The sequence below is a fragment of the Lithobates pipiens genome, unplaced genomic scaffold, assembly GCF_037356315.1.
Source record: "Lithobates pipiens isolate NorthernLeopardFrog02 unplaced genomic scaffold, aLitPip1_a1.2 Scaffold_10, whole genome shotgun sequence".
Lineage (NCBI taxonomy): Eukaryota > Metazoa > Chordata > Amphibia > Anura > Ranidae > Lithobates > Lithobates pipiens.
Window position 1 is genome coordinate 196,835,144 of NW_027507686.1, and position 6,829 is coordinate 196,841,972.

General features: G+C 41.6%; 1 pseudogene; it reads right to left on the reverse strand.

Annotated features, from left to right (window-relative positions):
* Positions 1-3,757: 3,757 nt before the first annotated feature.
* Positions 3,758-4,665, reverse strand: LOC143926128 (inner centromere protein A-like; annotated as a pseudogene).
* Positions 4,666-6,829: the final 2,164 nt, after the last annotated feature.

A 6,829-nucleotide genomic window follows, 5' to 3' on the forward strand; every position in this document is an offset into this window, starting at 1 on the left:
TGAAAGACTGGTCTACAACCAACTAAGCAACCATCTGACCATGAACAAACTTCTTGATCCCTTTCAGTTCAGTTTTCTCCCTCAACACTCCACGGAAACTGCTCTCCTTAAACTCACAAAATGACCTACTAATGGCTAAAACCAATAGACAGTCGGACACTATTCTGTAATACTTCTCCTGGGCCTCTCTGCTGCCTCTGACACAGTGGACCACCCCCTCCTCCTCAAAAAACTCCACTCCTTTGGTCTCTGTGACTGTACTCTTTGCTAGTTCTCACCCTATCTATCCCACTGCTCCTTTAGTGTCACAACTTCCTATAACTCTACTTCCTCCTCTCCTCTTCCTTTCTCCGTCGGGGTCCCCCAAGGTTCTGTTCTTGGACCTCTCCTTTTCTCAATCGACACCACCTCCCTGGGTCATTTGATTGCCTCCTATTGCTTTCAATATAATCTCTAAGCTGATGACACCCAAATCTATCTCTCCACCCCCAGCTCTCTCCATCTGTCTCCTCATGCATCACCAACTTACTAGCAGACATAACTTCCTCAAACTCAACCTACCCAAAACCGAGCTCATGATATTTCCTCCCCCAGGTGCCACTTCCCCTGATTTCTCTGTTAATAGCAATGGCTCAACTATCAACTTGCCCCCCCAAGAAAAGGTCCTAGGTGTAATCTTGGACTCTGAATGAACCTTTCGGTCCCACATCCTATCGCTATCCAAAATTTGCAGCCTCAATCATCTCCAAGATACGCCCCTTCCTAACCAATGTCACCACATAGAGCTTCTAATCCACTCCTGGTCATCTCTTGCCTCGACTACTGCAACTCCCTCTTCCTCTGCACAAGGAGAGATAGCAGCAGTCACCGGTCTTTATTAAAGGAGGATCCTGTGCAGAGGAAAAGTTTTAGACTATTACTGCACAGATCTGGAAGACACAAATTAAATTCAAATAAGAACACACACATGCCATGTTTAAATTATATTTGCTAATCCTGCAGTTCAACTTTAATTGAAGCAGATAGAAGTCAGTAAATAAGCTCTTCTCTCTATTAAGGAAGGGTCTAGATCACAAGAGCAACTTAATAGAATTATAAACATTTTGACAATAAAGACAGTTTTTATTTGCATTTTATATGTTTATTTAGTTGTTTGCCTTTAACTGTAAAAAAAAAAAAAAAAAAAAAAAAAAAAAAAAATTCTTACATTTCTTACAGCATAACCAACTTATTACTTGCAATTCGGAATTTTCTATTTACAAACTAACATTCACCTTTCACATTTTTACATCACTTATTTATTACATTCATCTCACTCTTTTATCTGTTTTACATTGTACTCTTTGCGTGTTTCTGGTTTAATACATGTATTGATCTTCAGCATGTTTCTTTCTTCTGTCAGGCTATTTAATGACTTAATGCATTATTTTTCCACATTTATGTTTCCAAGGTTTACAATACATGCCAAATTATGTTTAATGCAGCATCCCCATTCTGCAGTCAGGATTGCGATTTGTTTTATACTATAAATACATTTTTATGGCTACAGTCACTCCTTTATTGTATTAATTATCAATTATGTTTTCAGGGATTATGCACTAATTCTGATCAGGAACAGACTGCTACAAAGCAAAGAGCCCAGCTGCAGTGCATAGGATATTTAAATTCTCAGATGTCTCTGCATTGTCTGCATATGCATGCACACAGGGTGTACCAGGGGTGTCTGGGCACACCCTAATCACCCTTATAGCACAAATCACCCCTGTTTAAATCCCTGATATTTTAACAAAGCCCCATAATGGGGCTCTTAAAAAATGTGTAAAAAAATAAAAAAATAAAAATTTAAAAAAATAAAATAATACAAATAAAAACCTACTGACAGCATGCACTGCCCTACTGACACTAATCTCTGCCCTACTTACACTTTTCATTGCTCTACTGACCGCATACACACATATGTGTTTGAGCTTTGAGGTGCATACCCTAAGTGTCCTTTCATACGGGCTTGTCCGCTTGGCGAACTCCACTTGCTCAGCGGGTGATCGCTCCATTGTTCCCCCCCTGAGCAGGCAGATGACAGGCCCGTCTCTGCACACTGTGCTGAGATGGACCTGTCAGAGTCCCACTCTCCGCTATGGGGAGCATTGGCGGCTGGTGAAGTTTTAGGATGGGGGGCCCTGTGATTGAAGATGAATGGACATCGTGGGACACTTAAAAAAAAAATAAAGGACTTGTCCCAAATTGTCACCAGAAGACTTTTGCTCTATGGTGGGCGGAGTCAGGAAGAGGGGTGGGGTGTTACTCTGTGGTTGGCGGAGTCAGGAGGAGGAGCAGGGTGCCACTTTCTGGTAGCTGAAGTCAGGAGGAGAGATAGGGTGCCGCTTTGTGGTGGGTGGGGTCAGGGAGGAGCAGGGTGGCGCTCTGTTTGTGGGTCGGGGTCAGGAGGCTGAAAGCACGTATCGGCCTGCCCCCCCCACCCGACATCAGAGGCTGAACTTGACAGCTGAAGTTTCCCTCATTGCTGCCTTAGCCCTGACGGCTTGCCCACCAGTCCACGGCTTGCCCACCAATCCCTGTCTGTGCTAGATGTTGCAGCAGACTGCAGCAGGTCCTGCTCTGCTGTTAACATAATGGAGTAATATAGGACAAAGCCACTGTACTCTGGGACCATGGGGACAAAGGTGAAAATGTGGGACAGTCTGTTCCAATCCTGGACTGTTGGTAGTTGGTAGGTATGCTTCTGTTATTGATCTGACCAGTTTATGAAGGTGAGATCTGAAGATCTCACTGGCCATCACTGTAAAATATCTCTGTTAAGATTCCCCAGCCCAGAGGTAGAGAATCTGGGTGAGAAGCTGCTGTAATGTGAGGAAGGATGCTTCTTTCTTCTTAATTTTAGCACTAGCGAGGTTAAAGATTGATATAAATAATAACTATATGTTTATTTGTGTATATATGTGTTTTACATATATATATATATATATATATATATATATATATATATATATATATATATACATATACAATATCTTACAAAAGTGAGTACACCCCTCAAGTTTTTGTGAATGTTTTATTATATCTTTTCATGTGACAACACTGAAGAAATGCCACTTTGCTACAATGTAAATTAGCTTGTATAACAATGTACATTTGCTGCCAACTTAAAATAACTAAACACACAGCCATTAATGTCTAAACCGCTGGCAACAAAAGTGAATACACTCCTAAGTGAAAATGTCCAAATTGGTCCCAATTAGTCATTTTCTTTTTTTTTTTTTTTTTTAAATAATAATAAAATTGTTTACTTTATAACCTAGAACAGGTGCACTTATAAATTTTTTTAACACTCTTGCTCATTTTCTGTGAGATTTTGTGACACCACTTACTATGTTATAGTTGACATATGTGGATTATTTAGTATATTGTAAATAATACAACACATTTTTTTATTGTGAATGATAACTGGGTACTGTTTGAGTGCACTTTTGAGTCCTCCGAGTGCATATGGTCAGTTCTATGTGTGCGATACCAGTCTCACTTTGAAAGGCTTTGGTTTTTGTGAGAGTCCAAAAACTGGGGTGAGATTCGGAGGAGACTTGGGGTCCGGCCAGTGGAATTCAAAGTGTCTCATCAAAGTAGTGAAAAAGAGTAAGAGCTCCATCTGGGCCAGATTCTCTCCAAGACAAACACGGTGACCACGATTTGATGTCGATGACTGTCGTGTCAGCATCCTTTGTAGCTCAGAGTCTGGTGGGTTGCTAATAGGAATCATTTTACAAGTGCACACCCAAAGAGAAGGCCTGGGACTCTCAGCAGAAGGAGCCTAACTTGAACAGTGACCTCTTCATCCACTATTTCAACGGAGCTCTGGTAACACTTGTAGCTAAATGCGGAATTCTCTGTAGCTCTCTTTTTCGATATTGAGGGACGAATGGATTGCCTAACAGCTTCTCGAGTCATGCATTCATGCTTCTTGGCTAGGGAGAACTGGTTAGCTAAGGAAGGTGAACAGTTAACCGACTTGCGACCCACAATGCTTGTGACGCACTGAGCGTCCATCTGACTTAGAGCCGGTAGATGTTGTGCTGTGACTTGACAATTCTAATGACAGCGTTTTAGCGGCTTCTTCAACACGCTGGGGCGTTTCACTTGTCAAATCTATAATTTCTTTATAAGCAAACTTAGGCGTGGAGCTGTCTGCAATCTTTAACTTAGCTGTGTGCGGCCATTTTTTTCAGGGGTGATAGGATCGAGGGGTTGTGTGATGGTCACGGAAGGAGGAGACTCTGGCACAGTTGGAAAAATAGTTTCTGGATTCTCTTTTTTCACTGAGCCCAGTGCAATCATCTCTTCGCAGCACTGTTTTGCACTACGGCGTTCTTCAGCACTGATCTTCACCTGCAAGATGCAATCATTGGATGCATTAGCAAGATCTTGCAGTGGTTTCTCCAATACTGGCATGCATGCTGTGCTGGCTTGTTTCCATGCCCAGGTCATTCTCTTGGGCTGGTCAGCATCTTCCTAAATAGATTCATTAAGTGGTTTATTAATTTGTTTGGTGGAGAGCCTGCACATAGATGAGCTCAAGCTGGCACTGCCTAGTCTCCTGGATATCTTGCTGAACATCTTCCTGGCTGCCTCCTCTCTCTCCATCACACATACCATGTGCCGTATCGCTAAAAATGACCTGGTCATCAAGGGAGGGGGTAAATCTTCTGGGGCTGAAGAGGTTAATCTTGGTTTCATGTTCTGTTCTATGACTGAGGATCATTTTTAATGACATTCTTGTAATGATAAGGTATAGATCTACATGGAGGGGAGAAGCTTTATTCTGCAGAAAGACAGACAGTGCAGAGCATAGAATTCGTCTCTTATCACACAGAACAATCTAGTAGTGTGACCTCCATGTGTTATAGTGAGCCCTGAGAGAGGAGAGAGGGGGGCTGTGTGAGGAGCAGAGAGGGAAGGTCTGTGGTAAGTTGTCCCCCCTGCCGCCTTCTACCCCAATTAGTCCTTTTCCCTTTTCATGTTACTTGTTAGTGTTACAAGGTCTCAGGTGTGAATGGGGAGCAGGTGTGTTAAATTGGTATTATCACTCTCATTCTTTCAAACTGGTCACTGGAAGTTCAACATACCACCTCACGGCAAAGAACTCTCTGAGGATATGAAAAAAAGAATTGTTGCTCTGCATAAAGATGGCTTAGGCTATAAGAAGATCGGCAAGACCCTAAAACTGAGCTGCAGCACAAGGGACCATACAGTGGTTTAACAGGACAGGTTCCACTCAGAAGAGGCCTTGCCATGGTTGACCAAAGAAGTTGAGTGCTCATGCTTAACTACTTTCAGACCGGACCATTTTGCTGGTAAATGACCAGAGGTCTTTTTACACTTTGGCACTGCGCTGCTTTAACTGGTAATTGCGCGGTCATGCAATGTTGTACCCAAACAAAATTTGCGTCCTTTTCTTCCCACAAATAGAGCTTTCTTTTGATGGTATTTGATTGCCTCTGCGATTTTTATTTTTTGCGATATAAACGTAAAAAGACCGCAAATTTTGAAAAAAAATGATATTTTCTACTTTTTGTTATTAGAAAAATCCAATAAACTCAATTTTAGTCATACATTTAGGCCAAAATGTATTCAGCCACATGTCTTTGGTAAAAAAAAAGTCAATAATTGTATATTTATTGGTTTGCGCAAAAGTTGTCACATCTACAAACTAAGGTACGTTTTCTGGAATTTACGCAGCTTTTAGTTTACGACTGCCTATCTCATTTCTTGAGGTGCTAAAATGGCAGGGCAGTACAAAACCCCCCCAAATGACCCCATTTTGGAAAGTAGACCCCCTAAGGAAATTGATAAGAGGCATGTTGAGCCCATTGAATATTATTTTTTTTTTTTTTACACAAAGTTGTCACTAAATGATATATTGCTCACACATGCTATGGGCGTATGTGAAATGACACCCCAAAATAAATTCTGCTGCTTCTCCTGAGTACGGGGATACCACATATGTGGGACTTTTTGGGAGCCTAGCCGCGTACGGGGCCCCGAAAACCAAGCACCGCCTTCAGGCTTTCTAAGGGCGTAAATTTTTGATTTCACGCCTCACTACCTATTACAGTTTTGAAGGCCATAAAATGCCAAGATGGCACAAAACCCCCCCAAATGACCCCATTTTAGAAAGTAGACCCCCTAAGGAAATTGATAAGAGGCATGTTGAGCCCATTGAATATTTTATTTTTTTGCCTCAAGCGATTGAATAATGACAAAAAAAATTTTTTTTTTTTTTTTTTACACAAAGTTGTCACTAAATGATATATTGCTCACACATGCTATGGGCGTATGTGAAATGACACCCCAAAATAAATTCTGCTGCTTCTCCTGAGTACGGGGATACCACATATGTGGGACTTTTTGGGAGCCTAGCCGCGTACGGGGCCCCGAAAACCAAGCACCGCCTTCAGGCTTTCTAAGGGCGTAAATTTTTGATTTCACGCCTCACTACCTATTACAGTTTTGAAGGCCATAAAATGCCAAGATGGCACAAAACCCCCCCAAATGACCCCATTTTAGAAAGTAGACCCCCTAAGGAAATTGATAAGAGGCATGTTGAGCCCATTGAATATTTTATTTTTTTGCCTCAAGCGATTGAATAATGACAAAAAAAATTTTTTTTTTTTTTTTTTACACAAAGTTGTCACTAAATGATATATTGCTCACACATGCTATGGGCGTATGTGAAATGACACCCCAAAATAAATTCTGCTGCTTCTCCTGAGTACGGGGATACCACATATGTGGGACTTTTTGGGAGCCTAGCCGCGTA